We start from the raw sequence: 8,539 nt of genomic DNA, 5'->3' as shown, positions 1-8,539 counted from the left end.
CAATTTGCATCGTGCCTGTAGCTGCGAAGCTGCCGGTGCTGTGACTTTCTTCGGAAGGAAGTTCTGTGGGTTTTTCACTTTGTGTTTTTCTTTGCAGAAACTCACTGCGGGGACAGTATTCTGTTAATTGGAATACAGGATTTAACACAGCCTAAATTAGGCTTCGCGACTTCTTCCTCCTAACTGGAGGGAACAAAAAAGCTTGGAGGGTGCTGCAGGTTTTTGTTTGGTTTGGTTTTCCTCTTTCAACGAGCATGGAGAAGGGACGTGAGCGAGGGAGGCAGGCTCTGTGCTGAGGCTGTGAGCTCCTGGGAACACTTTGAGGCTGCTGGAGCAGAGCTCCTGTCTCTCCTCAAGGACTCTCTGGTGTCCTGGTTGATCTTAAACCCTGTTGTCTGTACCCCAAACCTCGCCTTCTGTGACTTACGAAGCCTCTTCCTGCTTCTGTCCAACTTCTGAATCTTAATTCAGTTTCAGATCGCTGTTTTTATTTTTTCCTTCCCCGCCTTGCCCCTTTCCTGCTTCTTTTCACAGCAGAGCTTTTAGCATTAAAAAAAAATGATCCCCAACTGGCAATACCCCAGCGTTCCCCTCCTCCAGGTCCTGCTGTTCATGCCCCCGCCCCGCTGACCGACCTGCTTGGAGCACGAGCAGCCCCCGCTGGCACCGAGGCACCGCCAGCTGCTTTGTGCTGCGTGCCCAAGCAAAGCGAAGTCCTGTTACTTCTTGGGAAGAGGCTTCTTACCCCTGTCCCTGTGCATCCACGAAGGAGCAGGGAACGGCAAATTCTTCAAAATTCAAAGCCAGGCACCTGCTGATTTCAAGTGAGATTTTTAGAAAGCATTTTAAAGGGATTTCCTGGGACAGAGCAGCCCACATTGACACTGCTGCAAGGGACGGGTGGCAGGCAGGCAGTGCCAGCAGCACCAGAGATGCCACGGCACAAACCGGTGCTCACGGTAATGGCTTGGCTTCCGCAGCAGCCCCTTCCTGGATTTTTAGTGCTTATTTTCTTTCACCAAAGGCATCTTGCAGGTCGGGGGGGGTTGTGTAGTGTTCTTGTAAATGACGCAGCCTTTGCCAAAGTTCTGGTGAAGTATGAAAGTGTCTCAGTGCTAAAATGAATGTACAGTTGCAAATGCATGTCTCTTTAGTAATAATTATTTTGGTTGTAGGTACGTAGTGGAAAGACTTCCTGACAACAGGTCCTAGACTAACGTGTGAAAGCAATACAGGCAAGACTTGATAATCTGACTTCATACCAAAGGTTCCTCCTCGTAATTTGATTGGAACTAAATGAAGCAGACACCTGCTGATTTCAAGTGAGATTTTAGAAAGCATTGTAAACCCGTTTTCCTGGATTATTGGAGCATTCTGCCCCATTAACCAAAACAAGTAAAAATTCTCATTCTGCTAACCCAGGCTGTAGATTTGCACTGCCGTGGAGTGGGTTTCATTACCTAACACACTCCTGCTCCTACAACACCTGTGTGCTCTGGGAGAAATAGGACCAGATCTTCCCCACGATACTTTCCGACTCGGAAATTATAAAAGAATCATGCTTTGAGTGCCAAATACAAGCTCCTGGGCCTTGATCTCGTCCTGTTAGGGATTTAGGAGAGATGTCTCACAGTTGCAGTGTCCAAATGAACGCTTAAATCCCTGGAGGGGGGAAATACTCGCACAACCCTTTCAGAAGCAATGGGTGCGGCAATGAAGCTTTTAAGGGTGATCCTCCATCCTTTCTCTGATTTAATTGATGTTAATTGATAGTTTGGCTTTGCTGAAGCCACACAGGGAGTGTTTGGTGGCACAAGGAGCAGGCACTGCTGCCTTGGGGTGGGATTGACCTCTGGCTGCTTTCCTGTAGGGCAGAGGGGCTGGCAGCCCGCAATGCCCTCAGAGCTTGCTCGGTCACCACTGCCAACCTCGTACCGAGCACCATTTCCAAGCAATTCCCCACCTGGAGCCCATCTGAGCTAGAAGCAGCCCCGTTTCTCACCCAGAACTGCAGCAGTTGTGCTCGTCTCTGGATGGAGCCGTTGGCTTTTAACCTGGTGTAACAGAGACTTACCCGAGGAGCCCGAGTTTGAGAGTAGTAATTGAGGCTTTTTGTGAAAAAGGAGTCTACTGAGCCAAAAAATAAGTCATAGGAGTGAGGACAGCAGGTTGTCTTGCTGGGATGTTGAGGAAAATCTCCCCCAAACCTCAAGGAACCGAGTACATCCCTTGCGGGGAAAGCCTTGGCTCGGAGTGGTGGGTTATCGCTGTTACCTTGCAGAGCAAACCACTGCCCTTCAGGTCAGCCTACCAAGTAACTGTATTGCATTTTGGGGACTTTGTTCTTCTGTTCGTTTGTTTGTTTTTTTTATATACACACAAGAAAACGGTCGATTTTATCTATTTTTGTATAGTTTTGCATTTTATATTCATGGGGAGATTTTATGGACTGTTCTTTTACTTACGTACGTTGTGTTTTAAAATGGTGTGGTTTACAGTTCCGATGGAGAAAAAGCAATTTATTGCTGTCACTGCTGCTGCTGCTGCCTGTGCAATGCAAGAAAACCACCTCGCTTCTCATACCCTTGTGTACCACGCTGCTCAACGTGATACGAGGGCCTGGCTCTGCAAACCAGCAGCCGGGCCGTTGCCAATACTTACTCTCTCTTTGTGGACGCCGCTAAGATGTCTTTGTTTTAATACTGGTTTGTCACACTTGTCAACCTGTTTTCTAGCTTTGTTTTTAATCTGAATTTGTGGACCGTGGTGATTTCTCCCTGAAAGTGTTGTTGGCTGTCTTTTAAGCTAAAAAAAAAAGTGTGGATTTCAGCTGGGGCTTTCCCTTCTGTGTGCGTAATTACTCTGTCCAAAACCGGGGCTGTTCTTAAATCCCCATACAACCTCGTGGGGCAGGAGATGCTGGCAGCTGGTTTGCGGTGATGGTCTTGAAACTGGTGGCAAAGTTCCTCTCTGGAGGAGAGGAGGGTGCCCAGGCCGTGTCTGTCTGAGAATTGTTCTGAAAATAACCCTGCGGCCTGAGGGTCCCTCCCTGCCTGGCTTCTTTCCGGAGCAACGCTGCCTCGAATTTTGGGATCTTAATTGAAACGAGAGCTGCTGGTAAGCTAAGACCTAACACCACTAGTTAACGTGGTTCTTTTCTTCCTTTTTTTTTTTTTTAGTTGAATGAATATGCTGCTTTGTTTGCTTGACTCTATGTCTGTGCCCCTGCAGAGTTTGCAACCCTGTGTGGGGTGTAAGGGCTGACATAACTTCTCTGCAGAAGGTCACGTTGATTAATTGAGCAGAAGAGAACAATGCCAAACAGTGACAGGCAAAAAGAAAACTAAATGCTGAAAAGCTAAAAAATAAATAAATAAAATTACTGTGACTGAAAGCAGATTTGTCCCTTCTTTCCCTGACAGCCAGTGCTGGCAGAGCTGCCAGTTCCATCCCAGGCGTTTAGCTCTGCACAGGTTTTTGTCTTTTTATTGAATAGCTCCTAACAAAAAGGAGTGCTGCTAGTTTTTTTTTTTTCTTTTTTCTTTTTTTTTCTTAAATGGCTTTGCCCCATTCCCAGACAGGGCCGGGCAGGCAGGTGGCTTGGCAAACACTCCGGGGGCGCGCTGACCCTCGCTGCTTTCACATTCCCTCTGCCCCTCGCTGTGCGGGCCCTGTCTTGAGTGCAGCTCAGACCTGGTACCGACTCTTCTCTCCGTGCCTGTATGATCCCAAAAAATGGACAAGGAAAAAGGCCTTCAGCCCCCCTCCTGCCCCTCCGGCACCCCGCTGCGCGCTCCCCACTGCTGGGAGCAGCGCCCGTCCTGCTGCCGCCTCTGCGGGTGCCTTGCTCGTGGTGCAGGGAACACGCAGAAACCTGGAGAAGCCCGGCAGCGCTAACCAACAGCGCTTTGCCCACGTCCATCCCTCGCTGGCCCCCTCCGTGGCTGCCTGCAAGGGAGCCCTGCTGCTGGCACCACTGGCCCCACCACTGCGGGCAGCCCGGCGGAGGCAGCGGGTTCCCCTCTGGCCCCCGGGAGGGGACTGACTGGGGGGGGCTTTGTCCCGGTCTGGTCTCATTGCTACTAGTTCCTTCAACTTTTTAATGTATTGACTGTGTTTTAAACTGAATGTTCCTTTCACTGAATTCTAACGAATAAACTTTGGATTTTTAGAGAACGCCTGGTCTCGCTTGGGTGTTTTTCTGGCTTGCTTGATCCTCGGTGATACCTTGTTCTTCTCCCTCCTCCCCTCTCCTGTCTCCTGGTTGCAAGCGAAGGGGCTTTTTTCAGCAGGAGAAGGCTGCAGAAGGTGTTAGAGCACAACGCACTGGAATGGGTTTAATTTGGGGGGAGAGAAGATACAAGCGAGCAGCCACCCTCCTCCCTGCATTGCTCCTGCTTCACCCCCTCCTTGGCTGCTGCCTCTTCCTTGCTGAACCTCCCTGAACCAGCCACAAGCTCCAAGTGAGGAGAAACAAAGCCCCCAGAGCTACGGGGACGTGGTGCTGGGTTTATGGGGGCCAGGGGCAGCTCTCCTGGTCAGGCAGCCGCGAGGCTTGCAGCGGGCACAGTGGCTGGAGCTGCTCAAAACCCAGTCCTCGATGCCTCTCATGGGAGGCAGCTGGGAACCGTCGGGGGCGAGGGCTAGTCGTTCAGCCCCCTGCATTTTAGTATTTAATTATTATTTATTCTGCTGCATTTCAGCTCCCGCGGGAGGGGGACCAGCAGGAGGTGAGAGGCCACCAGCCCCGTGCCTGGCCCGGGGGAGTCGTGGCCGTAATGGGGCCAAGTCCTAATTACACCTAATTGAATTTAGGGAGGGAAAAAAAACACCAGGGCAGAGCGGAGCTCTTTAGCAGAGGGCAGGCACCAGCTGTCACTGATGGACGAGCTCCGATTATTATTCTTCATTTTAATCATGGGCAGAAAGTCTGAAAGGGGATCGGCTGTGAAAAAGGAGCTGCCAGGCCGGGGGCAGCACACGGGGGGCTCTGCTGCTGCCAGGGGACAGCCAGGGAGTGTGGCCATGGGGACAGCGGGGTGGCTTTTCTTTCCCAAAGCCATTTCCGAAGCCCCGACAGAACCACGCTGTGCCACCAAGGGAGACGCAGGTGAGCGTCCCGCTGAAGACCGGGGTTGCTGCACATTTAATTTCCTCTTTACCCCCCCGAGCCCTTGCGTGAAGGTCTCTGTTCTGAGGGCTGCACCAGCAGGCTGCTGTCCCGGGGCACCCATCCTCGTCGTGTGCCCCAAAACCACGCACACGGAGCAGGGATGCTCAGCAGCGGGATCCCCACAGCTCAGCCCTGCTGCCGTCCCCAGCGGCTGCCGACCCCGGGAGCTGCCTGCTGGAGATTTATTTGTTAATCTCTCTATTTTTAGTATGATGCTGAGGTCTGTTTTACGATGGAAAAGAAAAAAAAAAAGCACACACACACACACACTGGGCTGCAGCGTCTCATGGGAAGGAGCCGGCACCTGCCTGGAGCTGCTGAGCTGTTCCATCTGCTTTGGGCATGCAAAATATCACAGCGGCAACAAGACCGGGCTGCTGCTTGTCCTGCTCCCCAAAAGCAGCCCCTGGAGGCATCGGGGCTTTGTCCCCCACCCCACGGAGCTGGGGAGCACGCATGAGAGCTCGGCTTTTAGCAGCACCCCCCCGCAGGCAGCACGGTGAGGGCTGCAGGTGTCGGAGAGCATCCCTTGCCCTCCCCAAATGCCCGCTTCCATCAGATTCCTCTTTGCAGCGACCACTTCCAGCCCTGCGGATTTTGGGGCCCGGTTTTGGTGTTGGGCTGACCTCTAAGGGAGAGCTCCGTTATTGCAGCGCCTGGGCTGGAGCGATGCTCCCCGCGCTGCCGGGGTTTGTATCGGCTGCAGACGGTGACCCCACAGCCCGTGACCCCACAGCCTGTGACCCTACAGCCTGTGACCCTACAGCCTGTGGTGCCCCTGCGTAGGAAGTCCCCGTAGGGGCTGACAGGGTGGAAGGAAACAAAGCGGTGTGCTCCGCATGTGCTGGGCGCCCAGATCTTTGCATATGAGACGTTTTGGGGAGAAAAACCTCTTTCCGTGGCTCCCTGCTGGGCCTGGGCTGCGCCGGCTTTGTGACGCCGATGGCTTTGCCCCAAAACCTGAGGGTTCGTCGGTGCCTGGTGCCGGGGAGCTGCCCCAAGCGCTCCCCTCCTGCTGCCTTTTGGGGCTGCTGGGGATGCGCCGTGGGCTGCCGGGTGCCGGAGCTGCGGCTCTTCATTTCCCAGCCCCACAGCCTGCGCCTTCGGCCTGGTGGGCAGGGAGCAGGTTTGGGCAAAGCACCCGGCACCAGAGGGCATCAGGGACCCGCTCAGCCCCGTGCCACCCGTGGGACCTGCGGGATCTGCTCCAGGGATGGCTTTTGGTCCTCTCCTTGAGAGGGAGGAAAGCCAGGAATTGTGCCCCATTTCAAAAAGCCCCCTGCACATCAGCACGATGCACACGATATTAACCCGGATAGCCATCCTGCACAGCATTCGCTTTGTGTTTCGAGTTTTACAACGGTTTAAAGCAGAGAACCTCTGATTTTCTGCACAGGCCCAGGGGCAGGGATGCGGGATGCTGTCCCCTCTGCTCTGACCCATGGTGTTGGGCGCCCGCTGGTCACGTCACCCCCTGCAAGCTGCTGCTCCAGCTGCACCTTCAGAGGCACGTCTGGGTAAGGGCGTCGCAAGAAGCCTTAGGGATTGTGTAAGCTGGGGGGGAGCAGCGCAGCTTTCCCCCAGGGCAGGGGCTGGAGCCGCCGCTGACACAAGGAGCGGAAGGAGGACAGAGGTTGCAGCCTCCCAGGCACCGTTTTTTTATGTATTTCCTCCTGCTCTTGCTTCAGTGTTACCAAAAAAAAAAAAAAAAAAAGAAAGAAAAAAAATCAAATAAATCTTCCGAAGCAGGAAGGATCCTGGGTGGAGATCCTGGGGAGACGATCGCCCACGTGCTTTAATGCCGGGGCTTTGCGAGACGTTGCTGCTCCTGCTGCTGCGGCTGAAGGCGCCCGTTTGCTTCCTGCTCTTCAGCACAGCGGAGTCGTCCCCATAAATGCCAGCCAGGAGTGGAAGAGGACTGATGTGGGGCCATCCAGCACCTTAGGGAGTATCTGAGACTGGTGCAAGGCCACCTCTGGGTGCTAAGGAGCCAGGCGTGCCCGGAGCAAAAGCCAACGCGAGGACACGACCGCTGGATGGAGCCCCGGGAGGGGTGGCAGCCCCGGCTGGATATGGGAAGAGTCTCCAGGACAGGATTAAGGGATGCTTGAAGCCAGAGGAGCATCAAATATGATTAAGGAGTGATTAAGGTTGACTTTGGAAAACAGGACTTGAGGAAACAAATGCTGGGAGATAAATAGAGGGATTTCTTTGCTCACTTGGTGTGGTGAAACGGCTTGAGCTAGAAGGAAAGCAGCCGAGCCAGAGTCTGCCTGACGCAGCCCTGACCCCACCGATGTTATGAGTTTTGTTATTGTTTTGTTTTCTTTGTTCACCACCTGATTGTCAAACCCTGGTGCTGGGGCTGTGGGTCACGGGGTGCTGGATGTCCCCACTGGCTGGGGTTTGAGAGAGGAGCTGGAGGGATGGGGTAGGGTGGGAGAAGCCTTTCTGTGCATGATGCCACATCCCCTGCGTGGCTGTGTCGGCGTCTGGCCCACAGCATTGGGTGGAGGAGCTCCTGTTCATCGGCCCTGCGTGGTCCCACGTGGCATCCCAGGAGCTCTCTTGCTTCACATGTCCTCCCCAGGGACTGCTGATTTCCTCTTCCCGTCCCAGGAGGAGGAGGCAGTTCTCCAGAAGTCCCTTGCCAGGACCATTTTGCAGGGTCTCTGCTTTCCCAAACGCATCAGAGGTACTGGGGTGACCCCAAGCTCCCCCGGAGGGGTGCAGGAGCTCAGGTCTGGGGTATGGCCCCGGCTGCTCCCCACAAACACGGAGCTGGCTCCTGTGCTGGAGCCTGCCACGAGGCTGGAAGATCTCAGCACCACCGTGAGCAAACTTCTGACCATACAGGCAGGGCTGCAAGCCGCTGGTCGCTGGCCTCCCACAAGATGCGAGGTGCGGGGCTTCCAGAAGGCACCAGGCAGCTGGGGGAGCTCCCCAAGGCACGTGGCAGACTCCTCATTTTATTTCTTTCCCCACGGGCTGCTCGCAGTGTTCGTGTGTGGGTTTTCCACGGCTGCCGAGTGGCTGTGATGGGGAGGCCGGATCCTGGGCTGGCCGCAGTGCTTGTCTGCGACGTGCTATTAATAACCCGCTGCCGTGAGGCTGCAGGAAGCGAAGGAAGTGGAGTTAATAGGTGGAAACGTGTCCTTGTGTTCCCACTCGCTGCGGCCAGGCCCTGCCCGTCGCTGCCTCCCCTCCCCAGCCTGGGCTGTGGCGGTGCTCAGGGGCTGGGGGCAGCTGTGGGACAGCCCAGTTTGGGGCAGAGCGCTGCAGAATAGGGATTTTTTAGGTTTCTGGAGATGGTGTTTTTCTCTGCTTGGCACCAGGCTGTGTGCTCAGCACCATCTGTGTGGGGCC

Source organism: Netta rufina (assembly GCF_964035555.1).
Source record: "Netta rufina genome assembly, chromosome: 12".
NCBI classification, from domain to species: Eukaryota; Metazoa; Chordata; class Aves; order Anseriformes; family Anatidae; genus Netta; species Netta rufina.
Note: the sequence above shows the minus strand (reverse complement) of the source record.